The sequence below is a fragment of the Lissotriton helveticus genome (genome assembly GCF_964261635.1).
Source record: "Lissotriton helveticus chromosome 1_1 unlocalized genomic scaffold, aLisHel1.1 SUPER_1_unloc_6, whole genome shotgun sequence".
NCBI lineage: Eukaryota > Metazoa > Chordata > Amphibia > Caudata > Salamandridae > Lissotriton > Lissotriton helveticus.
The window spans coordinates 3247550-3273167 of NW_027611703.1; the positions used below are offsets into that span (position 1 = coordinate 3247550).

At 53.7% G+C, this 25618-nt stretch overlaps 1 protein-coding gene across 2 annotated transcripts in view; it reads left to right on the forward strand.

The window, feature by feature from the left end:
• The first annotated feature begins 6539 nt into the window (after positions 1–6539).
• Positions 6540–25618, forward strand: part of LOC144806287 (uncharacterized) — a 163894-nt gene continuing 144815 nt past the window's right edge. Inside the window, exon 1 of one of the 2 annotated variants that reach the window (XM_078672677.1) lies at positions 6540–6587. The gene's annotated coding sequence lies outside the window, so the exon portion shown is untranslated. The remainder of the gene's footprint in view (positions 6588–25618) is intronic. The other variant, XM_078672676.1, reaches the window with a different exon arrangement.

Consider the following 25618-nt stretch of genomic DNA (forward strand, 5'->3'; position numbering starts at 1 on the left):
ATAGCCGCGAGAGACTTCAGTAGGGGGTAGGGGATGGTATTTCATCAAGAGCTGGTGGAAATGCTCTAAATTCAAGTTTCTCCAGGGGCGTCTGAAACTGGCTGGGGTGTTATTTCTCGGGAGAGGAATAGTAGTAATGATACGAATTTCAATCAAATGGTGATCAGTCCAGGCCATAGGTCTAGGGTGCAGCACTGAGATGTTAGTCACAAGATTCGTCAAAACGGGATCTAGTAAGTGGCCACCTATATGGGTCGGTAGTTGTACCATTTGAATCAATTGCAGCGCTTCACGATCTGCTAACAAGCTATGGACCGAGTTGGAGAGTGGGACATCCATATGCAAGTTAAGGTCGCCAATAATCGTAAAGTTAGCTGTTTTTAAAACTAGGGAGGAAATCACCTCCGGGAGGCTTTGGCGAAAAGCGCCATCAGGACCAGGGGGCCTATAAATTAGTAGTCCCGTAAAAGTAAAGTGGGGATTCACTGAGATGTTGAAAAGGGCACTCTCACATCCTGCAATGGTGATGGATTTCCATATGCAGGGGTAGCATGATTTAACCGCAACTGCTATGCCTCCACCTCTAGCATTGCGAGGGAGGGAGTGCATGGTGTATCCCACAGGGAGAGCTAGATTCGTGACCGCCATAGACTGATCATGCAGCCAGGTTTCCGTGAAAAAAAAGATATCCGGATCATCATCAGTTATCAAGGAAAAAACTTCTTGGAAGTGACAGGACAATGATCTGACATTCAGATGTAAAACTTTAAGGGTAGATTGAGTGGGTAAGTCTGCAACAGTATCTTGTTTGCTGTCGACTGGAGGCCTACATTGAAAACCCTTAATAGGCAAAGGCAAAGGTAGTTTAAAAGAACAGGTGGGGCACTGATACGGCCCGCTGAGGGGATCCAAAGAACCATGATAACAATCTCGTACCTGGTGTCGCAGCAAACACAGGCGCTCAGCAGATATCATCCTGAGTGAGCCGGAGTCCCCTGCCCTAGCCCTGCCTTAGCGCTGACGGGCGCAGACGGGCAGGACTCTGGCGAGACTCAGGCGTAGCGAAGGCGCGACCGCTGCGCTAGACCGCTACGCTCCAAGCGAGCTTTAAATAGGCGAGTGGTGGTCAAAAGCGCTAGCGCGCTAACCCCCAACAAGGAAGGTAACAGCCTTCCCAAGATGGCGTCGTCGTCACGTCACCCAGGAACCCCGGAGCCCGGACCCGCTAAGTAGCGGTGCTGGAATGTGTACAGGACTACCTCGTTTTGGATTTATTCTAGTGACGGACGGAATAATGCTGTTAATACATCCACACGTGAAAATAATTGCCAGGAAAGATAGTTTGCATTTGTTTGTATATATATTTGAATATGTGATTTATTTGTGTTTGTTGTTTGTGATATATGTGATGCATATAAATAATTTTACAACCACTCACGGAGTAAGCATTGGTTGTATATAAATAAGAAAAGAGTAGAGATTTGGTACCCTATGATAGGGATCTATTTAGTTCTTACTAGCATAAATTAACTGACATATTGGTTCCTCTGGATCACAGTCTTGTTTTGAGAATGCCCACATATACAGCATGAGCTATAGGTAAGTCACCCTTACTGCAGGCCTTAGAGCTCTAAGGCAGGGAGCACTATATCCCATGTGTGGACATATCTGCGTGAGCAGATGTGACCCTGCAATACGTGAGCCATTCTTGGATATTGTAACTGCACAGGGAAGCCATAGAGAGTACCTGGCTGGGTACTTGTCATTACGAGTTTCCTAGCTCCATGATGGCTTCACTGTACCTTAAGATGTTTGGTACCAAACATCTCATCTTAATAAATCGTCATTAATGCCAGTGTTGGATCTATTAATAAATACACACAGGATATACTTTAGAGGGTCCCTGGAAAAGCTACCAAGAACTTGTGTGACCTCTGACTAGGCCTAGCCAGCCTGCCACCACCAGACACGTTTCTGACCTCATGGGGTGAGAGCCAGCGCTCTCCGAGGCCAGGAAACAAGCCTGCTCTGGGCGGAGGTGATTCACACCTCCTCCAGGCCGGAATGGCTTGCCAGCGTGGGAAGCTTCAAAGGCAATACCGCTTTTCAAATGTGACCCAGGCATCTCTAGATAGTGGAGGATGCCAACCCCCGTTTCTGCTTCACATTTGGCAGGAGAAAAGTTGGGAAAGTTAGTTAAACCAGGACGTGTGTTCACATTCAGGCAGCACCACCATTAAGGTGGGGCAGAAGATGTGGACAAAACTTTTTCAATTTCTCCATCTTGGCATGGTAGGACATTAGCCTATCAGGGTAGAGCAGTGCTCTTTCCCACAGGAAGTGGTCACCTAGAGGATATAGACACCCTGAAGGTAAGTAGCCCATTGGCTGCTACCCGTCACTGCCTTTAATGCCCCTAACATTAGTATTTAGGGGGCATTCCTAGACCCTGAACTTTAGATGAGTTGGACACAAAGACGATCCGGACACAGAAGAGCTGCTGACCTAAGAACTGAAACCCTGCTGCAGAATACTGTCGCCAAACCCTGCCTGCTGCCTGAAGGACGTGACAATCATGGTGTGCTGACTCGTCCTGCAACTGTGAAGACTCCAAGACCCCAGAGCCCATCTATTCTTCTACAAATCACCAAAGAACTCCCTTGGAGTAGAGGGACTACTCCCCTGCAGGCCCTGAAACCGTAGAATCCGGTTTCTCGACTTTATGCTCCTTGGCGACTCTGATGAAGTACCCAAACCAAAAGGTGCACACCAGCTCTGGATGATCAAATCTTTTGACCCACCAAATGAGAAGACACCAGGATCTACCGGAGCCGTGCTGCACCAATGCCCGGGGTACCGGACTCTCTGCAGCATACACCAAGACGAAAAGTACAGTCCGGACTCCAACGGTTGTGGAAGCAACCACCCATTGAGGGACTGTGAGACCCCGGAGACCCACTTTGTGAGTGTCCCAACTGTCCCAGAATCGCCTCTACAACTCATCTGCTACGGACCGTGAGGAAATCTTGATGCACGGCGAAGGCTGACCTATCTGCTCTGCACCCGGCCTTGGTAACAACGATCCAGCTGTGTTTCCAGGGTCCTGAGGCCCTTGCAACCAGCTCCCTCAGGTGGGACCCCTCAGGCTTACCTTTAAGTCCCTTTGTTCAGTGTGTATTCAAGTGGCTGAACCCGGGACGCTCCTGAGAATTCACTGGTGGAACACGGGACCTGGCCTTGCTACTTAACTAACTCCCAACAATGAACCTTGACATCCAACTGAATCAATTTATATGCATTTAATGATTTCTTCAGATTGACGTCAATAGTGCGTAATTGCGCACAAAAGTAATTCATTTTGCCAACTTTGAAAATTCATTTCTAGAACAAAGTTCTTGGTCCTAAAAATGATAACATTGATGTTATTTTTCTAAATTGGACTCACATTTATTCTTGAGTGCGTGTCTCATTTACAACAAAATGCTTATCGCACTACCCTCTGATAAGCCTAACTGCTCGACCACACTACCACAAATCGAACTTTAGTGTCATCTACTTTTTTTTAAAATTCTTTTTTATTAGTTTCCATCGCAGTTATGCTTACATTTGTAATCAGTATTTCAGCGAGCACTTGACACAGCAGTACATTAGCATGGGGAAGAAAATCACTTTTACACATTATCTGTTGCTCAATCTCTATTTGGCCTCAGTTCAAGTTCCAACAATGAAGGGATCTAGATAGTCCCTCGATAGATGGCTTAGTGAGGTAATAGTTTATTTATTTATTTATTTATTTTTGACATTTATAAAGCGCGAACAAATGCCCTTGGGCTCTCGGTGCTAGTTCAGGATCTTAAAGAGTCTGCTCAGCTCTGGAGTCAGACGGCTGCAAGGTTACATTTCATTTCCTGCCCGCGGCGCCGCCCCTGTGACTCTCACTCTCAGGGGGCGGGGTCTCATCCGTGGGTGCTGCTGGCAGCTGTGGCACCGTTGGGGGCCCCGGGATAGGATGTGCCTCGTCACCTACTGAGGAAGTGGCGTAAGGTGGTAGCAAGGCACGAGAAGCAGCGGCGACTCAGGAGTGGAGGGGTCCTGTGAGAAGCACCGAGAGGTCTGTCCAGAGGAGGAGAGGCCTGTCCAGGGGAGGGACAGAGGTGGAGAGGCCTGTCCAGAGAAGGGTCAGAGGAGGAGAGGCCTGTCCAGAGAAGGGTCAGAGGAGGAGAGGCCTGTCCAGGGGGCAGAGGAGGAGAGGCCTGTCCATGGGGCAGAGGAGGAGAGGCCTGTCCATGGGGCAGAGGAGGAGAGGCCTGTCCAGAGAAGGTGAGGCCTGTCCAGAGAAGGTGAGGCCTGTCCAGGGGAGCAGAGGAGGAGAGGCCTGTCCATGGGGCAGAGGAGGAGAGGCCTGTCCAGGGGTGCAGAGGAGGTGAGGCCTGTCCAGGGGTGCAGAGGAGGAGAGGCCTGTCCAGAGGAGGGGCAGAGGAGGAGAGGCCTGTCCGGGGTGCAGAGGAGGTGAGGCCTGTCCATGGGGCAGAGGAGGAGAGGCCTGTCCAGGGGTGCAGAGGAGGTGAGGCCTGTCCATGGGGCAGAGGAGGAGAGGCCTGTCCAGGGGTGCAGAGGAGGAGAGGCCTGTCCATAGGAGGGGCAGAGGAGGAGAGGCCTGTCCAGGGGTGCAGAGGAGAAGAGGCCAGTCCAGGGTCAGAGGAGGAGAGGCCTGTCCAGAGGAGGAGAGGCCTGTCCAGATGAGGTGAGGTCTGTCCAGAGGAGGTGAGGCCTGTCCAGAGGAGGAGAGGCCTGTCCAGAGGAGGTGAGGCCTGTCCAGGGCTGCAGAGGAGGTGAGGCCTGTCCAGAGGAGGGGCAGAGGAGGAGAGGCCTGTCCAGAGGAGGGGCAGAGGAGGAGAGGCCTGTCCAGGAGTGCAAAGGAGGAGAGGCCTGTCCAGGGGGCAGAGGAGGAGAGGCCTGTCCAGGGGTGCAGAGGAGGAGAGGGGTGCAGAGGATGTGGGTCCTGTCCAGGGGTGCGGAGGAGGAGAGGCCTGTCCAGGGGAGGAGAAGCCTGTCCAGAGGTGCAGGGGAGGTGAGGCCTGTCCAGAGGAGGTGAGGCCTGTCCAGAGGAGGAGAGGCCTGTCCAGGGGAGTGGCAGAGGAGGTGAGGCCTGTCCAGAGGAGGAGAGACCTGTCCCGAGGTGCAGAGGGGGTGAGGTATGTTAAGAGGTGCAGAGGAGGAGAGGACTGCCCAGGGGTGCAGATGAGGAGAGGCCTGTCCAGGGGAGGAAAGGCCTGTCCAGGGGTGCAGAGGATGAGAGGCCTGTCCAGGGGTGGAGAGGAGGAGAGACCTGTCCAGGGGTGAATAGGAAGAGAGGCATGTCCAGAGTGCAGAGGAGGAGAGGCTGTCCAGGGGTGCAGAGGAGGAGAGGCCTGTCCAGGGGTGCAGAGTAGGAGAGGCCTGTCCAGGGGTGCAGAGGAGGAGAGGCATGTTCAGGGTTGTAGAGGAGGTGAGGCCTGTCCAGGGGTGCAGAGGAGGTGAGGCCTGTCCAGGGGTTTGCATAGGAGGTGAGGCCTGTCCAGTGGTGCAGAGGAGGTGAGGCCTGTCCAGAGGTGCAGAGGAGGCGAGGCCTGCCCAGGGGTCAGAGGAGGCAAGGGATGTCCGTCGGTGCAGAGGCGGTGAGGCCTGTCCAGGGGTCCAAGGAGGCAAGGGATGTCCGGCGGTGCAGAGGCGGTGAGGCCAGTCCAGCGGTGCATAGGCGGTGAGGCCTGTCCAGGGATGCACAGGAGGTGAGGCCTATACAGGGCTGCAGAGGAGGTGAGGCCTGTCCAGGGGTGCATAGGAGGTGAGGCCTGTTCAGGGGTGCAGAGGAGGAGATGCCTGTCCAGGGGTGCAGAAGAGGTGAGGCCTGTCCAGGGGTGCAGAGCAGGAGAGGCCTGTCCAGGGGTCAGAGGAGGAAAGGGCTGACCAGGGGTGCAGAGGAGGTGAGGCCTGTCCTGGGTGCAGAGGAGGTGAGGCCTGTCGAGGGGTGCAGAGGAGGTGAGGCCTGTCCAGGGGTTTGCAGAGGAGGCGAGGCCTGTCCAGGGGTGCAGAGGAGCTGAGGCCTGTCCAGGGGTGCAGAGGAGGGAAGGCCTGCCCAGGGGTGCATAGGAGGAGAGGCCTGGCCAGGGGTGCAGAGGAGGAGAGTCCTGTCCAAGGGTGCAGAGGAAGTGATGCCTCGCCAGAGGTGCAGAGGAGGTGAGGCCTGTCCAGGGGAGGAGAGGCCTGTCCAGAGGAGGAGAGGCCTGTCCAGGGGAGGGGCATAGGAGGTGAGGCCTGTCCAGAGGAGGAGAGGCCTGTCCAGGGGTGCAGAGGAGGAGAGGCCTGTCCAGGGGTGCACAGGAGGAGAGGCCTGTCCAGGGGGCAGAGGAGGTGAAGCTTGTCCAGGGGCGCAGAGGAGAAGAGGCCAGTCCAGGGTCAGAGGAGGAGAGGCCTGTCCAGGGGGCAGATTAGGAGAGGCCTGTCCAGGGGTGCAGAGGAGGTGAGGCCTGTCCAGGGGTGCAGAGGAGGAGAGGCTTGTCCAGAGGAGGAGAGGCCTGTCCAGAGGAGGAGAGGCCTGTCCAGAGGAGGTGAGGCCTGTCCAGGGCTGCAGAGGAGGTGAGGCCTGTCCAGAGGCGGGGCAGAGGAGGAGAGGCCTGTCCAGAGGAGGGGCAGAGGAGGAGAGGCCTGTCCAGGAGTGCAAAGGAGGAGAGGCCTGTCCAGGGGGCAGAGGAGGAGAGGCCTGTCCAGGGGTGCAGAGGAGGTGAGGCATGTCCAGGGGAGCAGAGAATGAGAGGCCTGTCCAGGGGAGCAGAGGAGGAGAGGCCTGTCCAGAGGTGCAGAGGAGGAGAGGCCTGTCCAGAGATGCAGAGGAGGAGAGGCCTGTCCAGAGGAGGAGAAGCCTGTCCAGAGGTGCAGGGGAGGTGAGGCCTGTCCAGAGGAGGTGAGGCCTGTCCAGGGGAGGGACAGAGGAGGCGAGGCCTGTCCAGAGGAGTAGAGGCCTGTCCAGGGGAGTGGCAGAGGAGGTGAGGCCTGTCCAGAGGAGGAGAGGAGGAGAGGCCTGTCCAGGGGTGAATAGGAAGAGAGGCATGTCCAGAGTGCAGAGGAGGAGAGGCATGTCAAGGGGTGCAGAGGAGGAGAGGCCTGTCCAGGGGTGCAGAGGAGGTGAGGCCTGTCCAGGGGGATGCAGAGGAGGCGAGGCCTGTCCAGGGGTGCAGAGGAGGAGAGGCCTGTCCAGGGGTGCAGAGTATGAGAGGCCTGTCCAGGGGTGCAGAGGAGGAGAGGCATGTTCAGGGTTGTAGAGGTGAGGCCTGTCCAGGGGTGCAGAGGAGGTGAGTCGTGTCCAGGGGTGAATAGGAATAGAGGCATGTTCAGGGTTGTAGAGGAGGTGAGGCCTGTCCAGGGGTGCAGAGGAGGTGAGGCCTGTCCAGGGGTTTGCATAGGAGGTGAGGCCTGTCCAGTGGTGCAGAGGAGGAGAGGCATGTTCAGGGTTGTAGAGGAGGTGAGGCCTGTCCAGGGGTGCAGAGGAGGAGAGGCTGTCCAGGGGTGCAGAGAAGTTGAGGCCTGTCCATGGGTGCAGAGGAGGAGAGGCCTGTCCAGGGGTGCAGAGGATGAGAGGCCTGTCCAGGGGTGCAGAGGAGGAGAGGCATGTTCAGGGTTGTAGAGGAGGAGAGGCCTGTCCAGAGGAGTGCAGAGGAGGCGAGGCCAGTCCAGGGGTGCAGTGGAGGTGAGGTCTGTCCAGGGGTGCAGAGGAGGAGAGGCTGTCCAGGGGTGCAGAGGAGGAGAGGCCTGTCCAGGGGTGCAGAGGAGGTGAGGCCTGTCCAGGGGGATGCAGAGGAGGCAAGGCCTGTCCAGGGGTGCAGAGGAGGAGAGGTCTGTCCAGGGGTGCAGAGTAGGAGAGGCCTGTCCAGGGGTGCAGAGGAGGAGAGGCATGTTCAGGGTTGTAGAGGAGGTGAGGCCTGTCCAGGGGTGCAGAGGAGGTGAGGCCTGTCCAGGGGTTTGCATAGGAGGTGAGGCCTGTCCAGTGTTGCAGAGGAGCTGAGGCCTCTCCAGGGGTGCAGAGGAGGGAAGGCCTGCCCAGGGGTGCATAGGAGGAGAGGCCTGGCCAGGGGTGCAGAGGAGAAGAGGCCTGTCCAGGGGTGCAGAGGAAGTGATGCCTGTCCAGGGGTGCAGAGGAGTTGAGGCCTGTCCAGGGGTGCAGAGGAGGTGAGGCCTGTCCAGGGGTGCAGAGGAGGTGAGGCCTGTCCAGAGGTGCAGAGGAAGTGAGGCCTGTCCAGGGGTGCAGAGGAGGTGAGGCCTGTCCAGGGGTCTGAGGAGGCAAGGGATGTCCGGCGGTGCAGAGGCGGTGAGGCCAGTCCAGCGGTGTAGAGGAGGAGAGGCCTGTCCAGAGGAGGGGCAGAGGAGGAGAGGCCTGTCCAGGGGTGCAGAGGAGGAGATGCCTATCCAGGGGTGCAGAGGAGGAGAGGCCTGTCTAGGGGTGTAGAGGAGGAGAGACCTGTCCAGGGGAGCAGAGGAGGTGAGGCCTGTCCAGGGGGATGCAGAGGAGGCAAGGCCTGTCCAGGGGTGCAGAGGAGGAGAGGTCTGTCCAGGGGTGCAGAGTAGGAGAGGCCTGTCCAGGGGTGCAGAGGAGGAGAGGCATGTTCAGGGTTGTAGAGGAGGTGAGGCCTGTCCAGGGGTGCAGAGGAGGTGAGGCCTGTCCAGGGGTTTGCATAGGAGGTGAGGCCTGTCCAGTGTTGCAGAGGAGCTGAGGCCTCTCCAGGGGTGCAGAGGAGGGAAGGCCTGCCCAGGGGTGCATAGGAGGAGAGGCCTGGCCAGGGGTGCAGAGGAGAAGAGGCCTGTCCAGGGGTGCAGAGGAAGTGATGCCTGTCCAGGGGTGCAGAGGAGTTGAGGCCTGTCCAGGGGTGCAGAGGAGGTGAGGCCTGTCCAGGGGTGCAGAGGAGGTGAGGCCTGTCCAGAGGTGCAGAGGAAGTGAGGCCTGTCCAGGGGTGCAGAGGAGGTGAGGCCTGTCCAGGGGTCTGAGGAGGCAAGGGATGTCCGGCGGTGCAGAGGCGGTGAGGCCAGTCCAGCGGTGTAGAGGAGGAGAGGCCTGTCCAGAGGAGGGGCAGAGGAGGAGAGGCCTGTCCAGGGGTGCAGAGGAGGAGATGCCTATCCAGGGGTGCAGAGGAGGAGAGGCCTGTCTAGGGGTGTAGAGGAGGAGAGACCTGTCCAGGGGAGCAGAGGAGGTGAGGCCTGTCCAGAGGAGGTGCAGAGGAGGCGAGGCCCGTCCAGGGGACAGAGGAGGTGAGGCCCGTCCAGGGGACAGAGGAGGTGAGGCCTGTCCAGGGGTGCAGAGGAGGCGGGGCCTGTCCAGGAGACAGAGGAGGTGAGGCCTGTCCAGGAGTGCAGAGGAAGAGTGGCCTGTCCAGGGGTGCAGAGGAGGCGAGGCCTGTCCAGGGGACAGAGGAGGTGAGGCCTGTCCAGGGGTGCAGAGGAGGGGATGCCTGTCCAGTGGTGCAGAGGAGGAGAGGCCTGTCCAGGGGTACAGAGGAGGAGAGGCCTGTCCAGGGGTGCAAAGGAGGTGAGACCTGTCCAGGGGTGCAGAGAAGGTGAGGCCTGTCCAGGGGTGCAGAGGAGGTGAGGCCTGTCCAGGGGTGCAGAGGAGGAGAGGCCTGTCCAGGGGTGCAAAGGAGGTGAGGCCTGTTCAGGGGTGCAGTGGAGGAGAGGCCTGTCCAGGGGTGCAGAAGAGGTGAGGCCTGTCCAGGGGTGCAGAGCAGGAGAGGCCTGTCCAGGGGTCAGAGGAGGAAAGGGCTGACCAGGGGTGCAGAGGAGGTGAGGCCTGTCGAGGGGTGCAGAGGAGGTGAGGCCTGTCCAGGGGTTTGCAGAGGAGGCAAGGCCTGTCCAGGGGTGCAGAGGAGCTGAGGCCTGTCCAGGGGTGCAGAGGAGGGAAGGCCTGCCATGGGGTGCATAGGAGGAGAGGCCTGGCCAGGGATGCAGAGGAGGAGAGGCCTGTCCAGGGGTGCAGAGGAAGTGATGCCTGTCCAGGGGTGCAGAGGTGGTGAGGCCTGTCAAGGGGTGCAGAGGAGGTGAGGCCTGTCCAAGGGTGCAGAGGAGCTGAGGCCTGTCCAGGGGTGCAGAGGAGGGAAGGCCTGCCCAGGGGTGCATAGGAGGAGAGGCCTGGCCAGGGGTGCAGAGGAGGAGAGGCCTGTCCAGGGGTGCAGAGGAAGTGATGCCTGTCCAGGGGTGCAGAGGAGGTGAGGCCTGTCAAGGGGTGCAGAGGAGGTGAGGCCTGTCCAGGGGTGCAGAGGAGGTGAGGCCTGTCCAGAGGTGCAGAGGAAGGGAGGCCTGTTCAGGGGTGCAGAGGAGGCGAGGCCTGTCCAGGGGTCAGAGGAGGCAAGGGATGTCCGGCGGTGCAGAGGCGGTGAGGCCAGTCCAGGGGTGCATAGGAGGAGAGGCCTGTCCAGGGCTGCAGAGGAGGTGAGGTCTGTCCAGGGGTGCAGAGGAGGTAAAGCCTGTTCAGGGGTGCAGAGGAGGAGAGGCCTGTCCAGGGGTGCAGAAGAGGTGAGGCCTGTCCAGGGGTGCAGAGCAGGAGAGGCCTGTCCAGGGGTCAGAGGAGGAAAGGGCTGACCAGGGGTGCAGAGGAGGTGAGGCCTGTCCTGGGGTGCAGAGGAGGTGAGGCCTGTCCAGGGGTGCAGAGGAGATGAGGCCTGTCCAAGGGTGCAAAGGAGGTGAGGCCTGTCCTGGGGTGCAGTGGAGGTGGGCCCTGTCCAGGGGTGCAGAGAAGGTGAGGTCTGTCCAGGGGTGCAGAGGAGGTGAGGCCAGGACAGGCCTGTCCAGGGGTGCAGAGGAGGTGAGGCCTGTCCTGGGTTGCAGAGGAGCTGAGGCCTGTCCAGGGGTGTAGAGGAGGAGAGGCCTGTCCAGGGATGCAGAGGAGGAGAGGCCTGTCCAGGGGTTCAGAGGAGGTGAGGCCTGTCCAGGGGTGCAGAGGAGTTGAGGCCTGTCCAAGGGTGCAGAGGAATTGAGGCCTGTCCATGGGTGCAGAGGAGGAGAGGCCTGTCCAGGGGTGCAGAAGAGGTGAGGCCTGTCCAGGGGTGCAGAATAGGTGAGGCCTGTCCAAGGGTGGAGAGGAGGTGAGGCCTGGCCAGGGGGGTGCAGTGGAGGTGAGGCCTGTCCAGGGGTGTAGAGGAGGTGAGGCCTGTCCAGGGGGTTGCAGTCTAGGTGAGGCCTGCCCAGGGGTGCAGAGGAGGTGGGGCTTGTCCTTTACTGTGTGGTGCACTTTATATAGGGCCTGTTCAGAGTGGGTGCAGAGGCGAGGAGGCCGTTTCCAGAGGGGGGAGGGACAGAGGAGATATGGCATGTCCGGCAAAGGGTTGGGAGGTGCAGCAGAGGTGACAGCTGTCCAGGGTGTTGCAGATGAGCGAATGCCTGTCCAGGGGGTGCAGAGAAGGTGAGACCGGCCAAGGGAGGTGTAGGCGAGGCTTGTCCAGGAGAATGCATGGAAAGTGAGGCCTATCCTCTCCTGTGGGGGCAGAGGAGGTGAGGCCTGTCAAGGGGGGTGTAGAGGAGTGGAGGCCTCTCCATGGGGGTGCAGATAGGTGAGGCCTGTCCACGGGGTGTATCCTGTTCTGCTCGGGGCTGGGAATTAGAGGCTTGTCCTGTGCACAGGGTGCAGAGGAGGTAGAACCTGTCCTGGGGGTGCAGAGGAGATGGGGCCTTACCAGAGAATGCAAAGCAGGTGAGGCATGTCCACGGGGGTGCAGGAGATGCAGAACCTGTCCAGTTGGTGCAGAGGAGGCGAGACCTGTCAAGGGAATGCAGAGGAGATGAGGCCTGTCCAGTTGGCGCAGAGGAGAGGCTTCTCCGGGGGTTGCAGAGTAGGTGAGACCTGTCAAGGGAATGCAGAGGAGGTGAGGCCTGTCCAGGGGTGCAGAGCAGGTGAGGCCTGTCTAGGGGTGCAGAGGAGGTGAGGCCTGTCCAGGGGTGCAGAGGAGGTGAGGCCTGTCCAGGGGTGCAGAGGAGGTGAGGCCTGTCCAGGGGTGCAGAGCAGGTGAGGCCTGTCTAGGGGTGCAGAGGAGGTGAGGCCTGTCTAGGGGTGCAGAGCAGGTGAGGCCTGTCTAGGGGTGCAGAGGAGGTGAGGCCTGTCCAGGGCTGCAAGAGAGGTGAGTCCTGTCCAGGGGGCTGCAGAGGAGGTGAGGCCTGTTCAGGGGATGCAGGAGAGGCAGAACCTGTCCAGGGGGTGTAGAGAAGGTAAGACCTGTCCAGGGGCTGCAGATGAGGTGAGGCCTGTCCAACGGTGCTGAGGAGGTAAGGCCCGTTTTGTCCATGGGGGTGCAGCTGAGGAGAGACCTGGGTGGGTGGTACAGAGAAGGTGAGACCTGTGGAGAGGGGGGAGAGGCAGAGGAGGTAAGACCTGCCCCTTGCAAAGGAGGTGAGTCCTGTCCTGTTGGGGGAAAGAGGTTAGAGGAGGTGAAGCTTGTCCAGGGGGAGGCACAAAGAAAGTGAGGCCTGTCCAGCGGGGGGGGGGGACTGCAGAGGAGGTGAAGCCTTGAGGGATAAAAATCGATTTGTGTGTAATCTCCATATGTTTTAGTTGTTAGCACAATGTATATATATATATATATATTAGATGTTAGGTTGGTCTTATATAGCGCTCGGCTACTCCAAAGGAGTGTCCCGGCGCTTTGATTTGTGACCGGAAAAGACAAACATCGACAGCAAACGACAGAACACCCACAGTGAGTGGAAGACTCCAACACTAGGGAGAAGACCGCTATCGGGCAAAGAGCCACGTTTTAAGGCCCTTCCTGAAAGCCAGTAGATTGGATGTGCTACGCAGTGACAGTGGAAGCGAATTCCAGAGCTGCGGAGCCCGCAGCCTGAAAGAGCGCCCACCCATGCGTGCCTTTTTTACACGGGGAACCTCAGCTAAAAACAGAGACTCAAACCTCAGAGAACGAGCCGGATGATAAAAGGCAAGCCTCCTTTGGAGATACTGAGCTCCCTTAGCATGCAGGGCCTTATGGGCCAAAGTCAAGGCCTTGAACTCTATCCGCTTCCGGATGGGCAGCCAGTGAAGCGACTGCAATAGGCTGGAAACTCTGGCACGTCTATGGAGGCCGAAGATAGCCCATGCGGCCGCATTCTGCACCACCTGCAGACGTTGCAGGAGATACTCCGGCAGGCCAAGATAGAGGATGTTGGAATAATCCAATCTTGAGCCAATTATTGCCTGGACCGTGGTCCTCCTATGCTCTTCCGAGAGCAGGGGGAAGGACTTCCGGAGCATTTTGAGGAGACCAAAGCAGGTTCCTGAGAGGGCCAGAACTTGGGACTTTAAGGTCAACCCATTATCGATCTTCACTCCCAGATTCTTGGCTAACTGAGAAGAGTTTGCTGGAGGGAACATGTCAGCAGGCCACCATTCATGCCATTCTGGGTCAGAGACACAACCGAAGAAGAGTATCTCCGATTTATCTGAGTTGCACTTGAGGCTGTTTAGCTGGAACCAATTAAAAACAGCCGCAAGGCACTCACGGACACTCTCTCTGTCAAAATCTTCTCCTTTCTGACATGAAAAGAGGAGCTGTGTATCGTCGGCGTAAGACACGATCTGGGCCCCGAAAGACTCCACCAATGTCGCCAGAGGGGTCATAAAGATGTTAAACAGAGTCGGGCTCAGCACGGAGCCCTGAGGGACTCCGACTCCCAATGGCGGCATCTCGGCGGAGCTCGAAGAGGCCCAGACCGTTTGTCGGCGGCCAGCCAAAAAAGATCTAAACCAGCTGAGCACCGTCCCCCTCAGACCGATCTCATAAAGTCTGGTGAGGAGACCCTCATGGGGGACGGTGTCAAAAGCCGCCGTCAAGTCAAGCATAACAAGCATGACTTTGCCTCCTGAATCCAGCGACTCCTTAATGGCCTCGGACACCTCCAGCAACGCTGTCTCAGTGCTTAAATTAGGGCGAAAGCCTGACTGGGAGGGATGTAGAAGATCTTGGGACTCCAAATAATTGGAGAGAACAGAATGAACATGTTTCTCCAGGATCTTCGCCAGTGCGGGAAGAAGCGAAATAGGCCTATAATTGGCCAGCTCACCTAGAGGAAGACCGGGCTTTTTGAGAAGGGGAATGACCATCGCCTGCTTCCACACCTGCGGGACCACCCCTTGACTCAGAGAAAGATTCAGGAGCGGATTTGCCAAAGGATTTATAATGTCCGACATCTTTGCCAGGAATTTAGCAGGGCAGGGATCCAGGGGTGATCCAGATTTAAGATTGGCCATGAGCGCCAAGGACACAGATAGCGAAAGTGGCGGGAACACCATCAAAACAGGACCAGTGGGGGTCAATATAGCTGGCCCACCCACCGGGCTGAGTGGAGCATCCGTCTGCCTCAAGGTAAAGGAGTCCTGAATCAGCTTTATCTTGTTGGTAAAAAAGTTGGCAAGGGCAGACACCCATGACTGAGAGGGATCGATCAGAGTCGAATTGGACCTAGAAGTCGTAAATTCTCTGACGATGGAAAAGATCTCTTTACAAGAGTTGGCTGCTGCCTCTATTCTCCTGGCAAAATAGCCTTTTTTTCCTGGAGAATTTCCCGGTGGTAGGCTTTAACCGTTGTTCTATAGACAAGCCTAGCATCGGCGTCATACTGAGATCACCAGGCCCTTTCGGCCACTTTGCATTGCCTACGGGAGTACGACAGTGCTTCAGTGAACCAAGGGGCAGAGGCCCTTTTGGATGTTAATCGGGGGGGAGTAACAGGGGCTAGGTCGTTCAGCCTGTCCATCAGCCACTGCTGCAGCGAATCTAAATCCTTTTCCAGACCGCCCGTAACAGGGAGAGGATGATCCAGAGAGGCCTGAGCCAGCATCTCTGGAGTCACCCGATGATACGCCCTGGATACTAGTCCCTGGAGTTTCCGAACAGTGCTAGGTGAAATTTTAATGCACTGAACGTACAATTTGGCCAGATAGTGATCTGACCAAAATACCGGCAACAGAGCCAACACTACGATAGGAGACGTAGAAAAAATCTGATCTAGGGTATGGCCCCTGTCGTGGGTCGGTCCAGAAAGAAAAGGGGTCAGGCCTAACAGTGTCATAATATCCATCAATTTCATTGTATCCGGATTAGAACTCTCATCCATATGAAAATTCAGATCACCGGCAAGCAGACAGTGTTCTGCTCTGAGAATCAGTGTCGACATTATCGACTGGAGCTCCTCAAAAAAGGACCCCACAGGACCCGGGGGCCTGTAAGCTAAGAGCCCTTTAAGAGATTGTTGAGGTGTTAATGATATGGAAAAGGCAAGGGATTCAGAGCCCGTGATGGCATCCACAGGAATTATACAACATGCACAGGATTCCTTAACCACAAGTGCTACACCCCCACCCCTTCCTTTCAATCTATCTTGTCTAAAAATGTTATATCCTGGGGTATTGCTGTAGCAATGTCGGGATTGGATGACTCGCCTAGCCAGGTCTCTGTCAACATCAGACATGCAGGTTTTTCAGTGACAAGGAGATCAAAGATTTATATATATATGTAGGAAGGTGGCTACCTGACTATGGTTACCCCAGATTTTTTGCCTGTGTTTAGCTGGTTTTTTGACTTAGTTGACCTGGTTCCCTGCTAATCAGGGCCCCAGGCCATCTGCTCTCTCTGTAAAATGGATTCCATGTACCCTAGGTACATACCACAATTGGAAATGGACTCCTTGTCAGCCCCTGTAGAATGCACTATAGGTGCACAGGGCATAGGAGCCACTAAGGCCTACCAGGGGCTGCAGCATATCTTTTGCCACCCCTGGCTGGTTCTTAAATTGACACAACTGGCTGATCACTCAGCTGGGGTAAGGTGGTGTACACACCCCTTGCTTAGATATAGTATACCTATGTCTAAACCTATATCTGGACACATGTAAACCTGTGAGCCACTCCTATAGTCAGGCCTCATCAATCCTGGAGGCTGAGTGCGTGGTTTTATGTGAGATGGAGCTCTAGCATGAGCTGAGCCTGTCTGCAGCCATCGGGAACAAATCCCTAAGCTGTTTCAGGATAATGCCATACCATATACTATTAAGTGCCTTATAATCCTCGCGGTTATTTAGCAACTTTGGTTTGGCTTTATCAAAACATGTCGTGTAAGGTGTCATACGCTTTGGAATACCATCCCCTCGCCAGTTCTGGCGACGGGGATGGCATTCCACCCCTCTAGAGGGGTAAGACATGTTACTTTGCTTTAATGCGGTTGATTTCTCCAAAGACCTTAAGATCCACAAAATGGATGCCTCTGCCACAGACAAATGTCTGGACCCCTGCAGTTGACTGAAACTCGACCAACTGGGTCCTGGACAAAGGGTTTCCTGTCACAGGAGGGTGTCACCGCCCTCCAGACAGGAGATAGTGTATTGTAGCAGGGAGGTTTGAAAGAAACCAGACAGTGCCTGGGGAGCACAAGGCTTCCCCTTGCATAATCCGGTCAAACCGGTTCTGGGGCAGCCCAGCCCCAGCTCCAGTGAGACCTGGACAAAGGAAAGGGGGTGTAACCACCCCCCTTCCTGGTCCCACCCATAGGGAGGGACCTAGCAGGAGATCCACCCCTCAGATTGGAATAAGAGTGGGAGCAGTGCCCTAGCACAGCAGATCATCCTGAAATCACCTTTAAACTAAGAAGACGACTGGACTTCGACATTCTGATGATAGAAGACTGAAGAGAATCTCCCTTGTGGCCTAGGAGGGGCCACCCTGTGAACACAGGCACCACCCAGCACCTCGACGTCTGCTTTGCCGCCGCCTCCCGCCGGAGCCCGAGTGCAGAGCCTGACAAGACCCAGCTTCCCAGACTTCTCCCAGCCCGATCCACAGTCCCTGCAAAGAAGGGACCCGTGGAGGCACCGAGAGACGTGGGAGCGGACATCTTGAAAGACCCCCGAGACGCTGACTGCGCAGCGCCCGAGGCACCCTCGACTCTGTGCTTTGGGGTTTGAGAACCCTTACAATCGAGCAGCATTTGCACCAAAGATCAGCCCTCCAGCATCTCCACGATCTGCGTGGGGCCCTTTTGCTTTGTGCCACTCGACTCGCCATCCCGGCCGCTTGTCACGTGGTCAGCGGCCATCTTGGCGACGAAACCTACAATTTACACTATGGGTCTGGTTGCTCTAGACCTGCCCTCGCTCCTGTAGAAAGGAGTACCCGCTCTGACCTTGCTGGTCCGAGTAATAAGCCTTTTTTACTTTCCCCGTGGCTTGCATTAGCCAAGGCTTGTTTGCTTCAATCGAGTTGCCGACACTGCCATCAGCTAGAGCCTTCGAGGGACAGCTCGTGATCGACTCCTGGACGTCCTTGACCTCTTCGTGTCCACGTGGCTGCAGAGAGAAGCAACACCTCATCACCTGTTTGCACCCGACTTTGCCTGGTTCCAATCTGGTTCCACGGTGGTCACTGGCCAGTGACTTTGAACACTGTCCCCTCTGCTTTCAGGTCTTCACCACTTCAGATCCACCCTTGGATCCACCGGACACTTCTCCTTCACATCGCCTGCAGCGTCTTCAGCTTCAAGCGCCAAGAACCTGCGTGTCAAAACCCGACGCCACTTCAACCCTGTGCACCCGCTTCCTGTGGGTGAGGTAACTTTGCTCCGCCGGTGTTCCCACACTGGTACACATCTCTAGGGTCTGTGTCTTAAGTTTTGTTCCTCTAGGTTCAGCGGAAGTGTCCTTAAACTTTAACTTTACAACTTTTACGCACCATTGGTTAACATTGGTGCGTGCGTGCGCTTTCCGCACATCTCCCGAATCCCGAGGGCCATTCCCGACTTCAGCATTGCTTGTCCTGACTGCTCCCAGCGATTCCCTAGGCCCTAGGCCTAACCACTGCTCGAGTGGCATCTCTTATACCACTTGTTTAGTATATGGTTTGAGTGGCCCCCTGCCCTCATCCATAATTGTGCAACGTTTTATGTTTAAACCGTGCTTTTGATTTAACGCTTGTGCCCCTTTATTCATAAAGAATACTGGGGATTGTTTTTAGTAATAAACACATATATTTTTATAATATATACTTGTGTGGTGTCCTTTCATTTGGTATTACAGGATTGTATGTGGTAAAACAGCTCGCTTAACACGACCTCTTAAGTTAAGCCTTTAGGCTGCTTAGTCCATGCTACCCCTAGGATAGCTTGTCTAATAAGGTTGACTTACAACCAGACACCATAAGGGATTGTTTGGTCAGGTAGTAGGTGGTTCCAGAATTGGAAACATCCCCTACCAGGCCAACTTCTCACATTGGTGAGCAGCGGTGCGGATTTGAGCTTGCTGTTGTTTTACCATTGCAATCTTTATATCACATTGAAAGATCACATCAAGTACCTCTAGGTACATATAAAATCAAAAGCTTAGCATATTAAGTTCTACTGAACTTAGTAGTTGTAGGTTGAAGGGAGTAGCACACCCCTGACTACAACTCACTAGCAAGGTCCAGTAGGAAAACACTTAGTGTAGGTAAGTGCACCACTTACACCTCACTAGTAACCATGTCTGACACAGGAAAGGCCTCAGGGTCTAGTCCTGTGACAGTTGACCCTACCCAGGCAACTTTTGGATATGACAAATTAACCCGCAGAGACTTGATTGCCTTGTGCAAAGCAAGAGGGTTAAAAAGGGGCAGAAGCCCCACCTGCCTAATCCTGGTAGAAATCCTAGAACAGGATGACTTAGAGAAGGCAAAAGCAGCTTCCCTAGACACAGGGAACCCCCCTGTAGTTGATCCCCCTGAAGAGGAGGATGATGATGACTTGGATGAGGAATCAGAAGTTGAGGACTTAGAAGTACAGGATCAGGGTAGCCAGGTTCCAGTTGGTAGGCTTAGCCAGGCCAACTTGGACCTACTGGGGAATGGAGAGGGCCAGCACCTCCCCAGAACCCAACATGTTATTCTCCCAGGCAACAGAAGAGTGAGATCTCCCTCAGGGGACTCTCATCTTTCTAGTGCCTCCAGAGAATCACAGAGAGGCATGAATGCTTCTCAAAAGCTAGAACATAGGGCCAGAATGAGGGCTGTCAAACTCCAGATAGAGAGGGAGGAGGTAGCCTTGGCTCAAGCTAAACTTGCCTTGGCAAGAGAGCAAACATTGTGTGGCTTAGATGCCACTGGTGGCAGCAATATTCCTAAAGAGAAACCCAGGTCCTATGATAGTAGAAACCTGACAAAGATTGTGCCCCCCTACAAGGAAGGGGATGACATCCACAAGTGGATAACTGCTCTTGAGAGAGCCTGCATGGTACAGCAGGTTCCTGAGGAACAGTGGGCAGCAATCTTATGGTACTCCTTTTCAGAGAAAGGGAGAGATAAGCTCCTCACTGTTAGACATGAGGATGCAAACAATTACAAAGTCCTGAAGAGTGTTCTGATAGATGGGTTTGGCTTAACCACTGAACAGTACAGGTTGAAGTTCAGAGATACCCAGAAGACACAGACTCAGGACTGGACTGATTTTGTAGATTGTGCTACTAAGGCTCTGGAGGGTTGGCTACATGGCAGCAAAGTACATGACTTTACAGGATTGTATAATTTGACTATGAGGGAGCAGATCCTAAGTAATTGTCAGAACCAGCTCTTACACCAGCACCTGGTAGACTCTGATCTGACCTCTCCCCAAGAATTGGGAAAGAAGGCAGACAAATGGGTCAGAACCAGGATTAGGCCTAAGAATCAGGACAGTAACCAGAAGAAGGAGTCTACCAAGCCTCAAGATAAGGGTGGGGATAAAAGCAAAGAGAAGACTTCCCCAGGGCCCCAAAACTCCAAGGATGGGGGTGGGTCCCAAGACACTTCTTCAACTGAGAAAAAGCCCTATTGTTATCCCTGTAAACAGGTGGGGCATTACAAAACAGACAGCTGTTGTCCCAAGAATAACAATAAAGAAAATATACCTCCAAAGCCAGCTTCAACACCTCCTGTTACTGTCAGCAGTAATCCCCCAGGAAGTGGAAGCACACCCAGGAATCTGGGTGGGTTTACTTTTGGAAATCAGGTGGACCCTGGCCTATCCAGGTCCCCATCACCCAATGATCTTGTTTATGAGGCTGGCATGGGGTTTGCCAACTTCTCTGCTTGCCCAAATACTTTGAGCAAGTATAGACAAGAACCCATCATCAATGGTTTAAGAGTTGAAGCTTTTAGAGACACAGGGGCTAGCATCACCATGGTGGCTGATGGCATAGTCCCCTCTAAGCAACTTTTACCTGGTGCCACATACCAGGTAATAAACATTGATGGCATCCAAACAAATCATCCCATGGCAGTAGTAAGTCTCAGCTGGGGAGGTGTCACTGGCCCAAAGAGAGTGGCAGTGTCACCAAACTTGCCTGTGGACTGTCTACTGGGTAATGATTTAGAAATCTCAGCCTGGGCTGAGGTTGAACAAGAAACCCATTCTAGAATGGTGAATTCCCATGGAAAGGTTAGTGAGGCTGTACTGGCTACAGCCCCAATCCAAGATGTCCTTCCTGAAAAGGTTGGTAGGGCTGAGAAACTCTCTGCCCCATCTTTAGTAAAAGCTCTTCCTGAACAGAATAGCAAAGCTGTTATAATAACAGCAGAAACCCAAACTGAGTCTCCTCCTGAAAAGGTTGGTGGGGCTGTGATGGCCACAGCCCAAACTCAAACTGACATGTGTGTTGTGAAACCTGAAATGATGGATAACTCCACACAAACTGAGAGCATGGAGGAGGAAGAGAAATCTCCCCCTCACCAGACTTTAGGACAGGATCAGCCTCCTCAGGGAACTGATCTTACCCCTGATGAAGGAGCTGCCCCAGAGGTGGTTGGGCCTAGCCTGACAGAACCTCTGATGTCAGTGGACCCTTCTCAGGTGGGACCCAGTCTGGAGCAGGTAACCTGCCCCTCTCTACCTTGCCTTAGCCAGCCCAGGGCTGCAGAGGACAAGAAGGACAGTGAGACCCAGAGGGCCCCCTGTCAAATAAAGCACCCCCATCAAAAGATTAGGTGCACCAAAACTAGTAGCCCAAGTAAGGTGAAAACTTTAAAAACTCCTAAGGGAGCCCCCTTAAAAACAGTTAGGGACCTCCCACAGATGGATTCTGTTGGGCACAGCCAAACCTGGGACCCAAGGGGCCCAAACCTGAACTGTCCCTCCAGCAAGCCAAACAGAGGGACCCAGCCTCCAGCTTTAGGTAGCCAGAGGTTGACCCTGAGAGCACAGTGCAACTCAGTTAAAGAAAGAAAGGCACACATGGTGGAAGATAATTGGAGGAAGCTAAGCCCTAAATTAGTAGAGCCTCACTTCAATACTCCATATCCAAACCAGCCTTTAACTTTGCATAAACACACCCAAGGTAGTGATTCCCTATGGTGGAGACCCTCTGATACCCCAAGGGTGAGGGACTGCTTAGTGGACCATGAGACAGGGGGTACCCATGCTAGTGCAGGTACTTCCTTATATGGCCACTCAGGCAATATAGGCTTACCTGGCCAAGGATAGCCTTATCTCCTTTCGTTTGGGGGGGGGTTATGTAGGAAGGTGGCTACCTGACTATGGTTACCCCAGATTTTTTGCCTGTGTTTAGCTGGTTTTTTGACTTAGTTGACCTGGTTCCCTGCTAATCAGGGCCCCAGGCCATCTGCTCTCTCTGTAAAATGGATTCCATGTACCCTAGGTACATACCACAATTGGAAATGGACTCCTTGTCAGCCCCTGTAGAATGCACTATAGGTGCACAGGGCATAGGAGCCACTAAGGCCTACCAGGGGCTGCAGCATATCTTTTGCCACCCCTGGCTGGTTCTTAAATTGACACAACTGGCTGATCACTCAGCTGGGGTAAGGTGGTGTACACACCCCTTGCTTAGATATAGTATACCTATGTCTAAACCTATATCTGGACACATGTAAACCTGTGAGCCACTCCTATAGTCAGGCCTCATCAATCCTGGAGGCTGAGTGCGTGGTTTTATGTGAGATGGAGCTCTAGCATGAGCTGAGCCTGTCTGCAGCCATCGGGAACAAATCCCTAAGCTGTTTCAGGATAATGCCATACCATATACTATTAAGTGCCTTATAATCCTCGCGGTTATTTAGCAACTTTGGTTTGGCTTTATCAAAACATGTCGTGTAAGGTGTCATACGCTTTGGAATACCATCCCCTCGCCAGTTCTGGCGACGGGGATGGCATTCCACCCCTCTAGAGGGGTAAGACATGTTACTTTGCTTTAATGCGGTTGATTTCTCCAAAGACCTTAAGATCCACAAAATGGATGCCTCTGCCACAGACAAATGTCTGGACCCCTGCAGTTGACTGAAACTCGACCAAATGGGTCCTGGACAAAGGGTTTCCTGTCACAGGAGGGTGTCACCGCCCTCCAGACAGGAGATAGTGTATTGTAGCAGGGAGGTTTGAAAGAAACCAGACAGTGCCTGGGGAGCACAAGGCTTCCCCTTGCATAATCCGGTCAAACCGGTTCTGGGGCAGCCCAGCCCCAGCTCCAGTGAGACCTGGACAAAGGAAAGGGGGTGTAACCACCCCCCTTCCTGGTCCCACCCATAGGGAGGGACCTAGCAGGAGATCCACCCCTCAGATTGGAATAAGAGTGGGAGCAGTGCCCTAGCACAGCAGATCATCCTGAAATCACCTTTAAACTAAGAAGACGACTGGACTTCGACATTCTGATGATAGAAGACTGAAGAGAATCTCCCTTGTGGCCTAGGAGGGGCCACCCTGTGAACACAGGCACCACCCAGCACCTCGACGTCTGCTTTGCCGCCGCCTCCCGCCGGAGCCCGAGTGCAGAGCCTGACAAGACTCAGCTTCCCAGACTTCTCCCAGCCCGATCCACAGTCCCTGCAAAGAAGGGACCCGTGGAGGCACCGAGAGACGTGGGAGCGGACATCTTGAAAGACCCCCGAGACGCTGACTGCGCAGCACCCGAGGCACCCTCGACTCTGTGCTTTGGGGTTTGAGAAGCCCCACAATCGAGCAGCATTTGCACCAAAGATCAGCCCTCCAGCATCTCCACGATCTGCGTGGGGCCCTTTTGCTTTGTGCCACTCGACTCGCCATCCCGGCCGCTTGTCACGTGGTCAGCGGCCATCTTGGCGACGAAACCTACAATTTACACTATGGGTCTGGTTGCTCCAGATCTGCCCTCGCTCCTGTAGAAAGGAGTACCCGCTCTGACCTTGCTGGTCCGAGTAATAAGCCTTTTTCACTTTCCCCGTGGCTTGCATTAGCCAAGGCTTGTTTGCTTCAATCGAGTTGCCGACACTGCCATCAGCTAGAGCCTTCGAGGGACAGCTCGTGATCGACTCCTGGACGTCCTTGACCTCTTCGTGTCCACGTGGCTGCAGAGAGAAGCAACACCTCATCACCTGTTTGCACCCGACTTTGCCTGGTTCCAATCTGGTTCCACGGTGGTCACTGGCCAGTGACTTTGAACACTGTCCCCTCTGCTTTCAGGTCTTCACCACTTCAGATCCACCCTTGGATCCACCGGACACTTCTCCTTCACATCGCCTGCAGCGTCTTCAGCTTCAAGCGCCAAGAACCTGCGTGTCAAAACCCGACGCCACTTCAACCCTGTGCACCCGCTTCCTGTGGGTGAGGTAACTTTGCTCCGCCGGTGTTCCCACACTGGTACACATCTCTAGGGTCTGTGTCTTAAGTTTTGTTCCTCTAGGTTCAGCGGAAGTGTCCTTAAACTTTAACTTTACAACTTTTACGCACCATTGGTTAACATTGGTGCGTGCGTGCGCTTTCCGCACATCTCCCGAATCCCGAGGGCCATTCCCGACTTCAGCATTGCTTGTCCTGACTGCTCCCAGCGATTCCCTAGGCCCTAGGCCTAACCACTGCTCGAGTGGCATCTCTTATACCACTTGTTTAGTATATGGTTTGAGTGGCCCCCTGCCCTCATCCATAATTGTGCAACGTTTTATGTTTAAACCGTGCTTTTGATTTAACGCTTGTGCCCCTTTATTCATAAAGAATACTGGGGATTGTTTTTAGTAATAAACACATATATTTTTATAATATATACTTGTGTGGTGTCCTTTCATTTGGTATTACAGGATTGTATGTGGTAAAACAGCTCGCTTAACACGACCTCTTAAGTTAAGCCTTTAGGCTGCTTAGTCCATGCTACCCCTCGGATAGCTTGTCTAATAAGGTTGACTTACAACCAGACACCATAAGGGATTGTTTGGTCAGGTAGTAGGTGATTCCAGAATTGGAAACATCCCCTACCAGGCCAACTTCTCACAATATATATATATATTCACTGAAAAAACCATAGGTTATAGACCATATATAGTTAGGAATTAGCATTTAAAAAACCTTATTTTACTCACACAAAACCATTGAAATTCCATATATAGTTAGTTGCACTAACTATATATCGCGCACCCGCAATCCACTGCTGATCATGTCACATATTACATCATTCATGACATGGTCAGTGACATCACTGATGACATCACTGATGACATCTCAAATGACATCACTGATGACATCACTGATGACAACATCCAGTGACTGTATGTTTCTGTAAAGTTAAAATATGTCTTACATATTGAAGAATGAGTGGATGTATAAGTGTCTGGATGAAGGATTTAGTAGGTGCGTGACTGACTGTATGAGTGAGTGATTAAATGTGTCTCACTGAATGCATGGGTTAGTGACTAAACTGTCTTAATTTGTGCATCATTATGTCTGTTGTTCTGTAAACTGCTGCATGTGTTGATCATTAGCTATACGAGAGGCTATATGTGTTATTAATTGGTTGCCCAAGTATTTCTATGGGAGATTGAGTTTGTGTGGGGGTGGCTGGAAGGTGTGTGACTCTATGCATAGATGTGTGAGCAGTTTATTCACTAGGTGTATGAGTTCAAGAGTGCATGTGGAAACAGCTACATGGGCAGTTGACTGTGTGCATGAGTGTATTGATGAGTGAATGGATATCTCAATGCTACATGTCATAGTAAGTACATATGTAAAACACAGTACATGTGAGAGTTGGCATATATAAATAACTGTGCATGAGAGCCACTGAATGAGTGAGTGGTTGTATCGATCATTGTGAACTTGTATCAGGGATTGTATAAGAGAGTAAATATGTGTTAGTATATGTTTCAATAAGTAAGGTGTGTTTAACTGTATAGTTGAAGAAATGGAGGTGAGATTGTTTCTTTGCATGACTGACTGGGTGTGTGAGTAACTCCATGGATGAGTGGCAGTGTGTGAGTGTCTGTATACACTGAGTGTATCTAAGGTTATATTAGAGTCTGAAGAGGTTTATCGTATTAGCACAAGAATGATGTCAAATGAGATGTCATCAGTGATGTCATCAGTGATGTCATTTGAGATGTCATCAGTGATGTCACTGACCATGTCATGAATGATGTAATATGTGACATGATCAGCAGTGGATTGCGGGTGCGCGATATATAGTTAGTGCAACTAACTATATATGGAATTTCAATGGTTTTGTGTGAGTAAAATAAGGTTTTTTAAATGCTAATTCCTAACTATATATGGTCTATAACCTATGGTTTTTTCAGTGAATTTTCAAGGTTTTGTAAATGCTAATTCCTAACTATATATGGTCTATAACCTATGGTTTTTTCAGT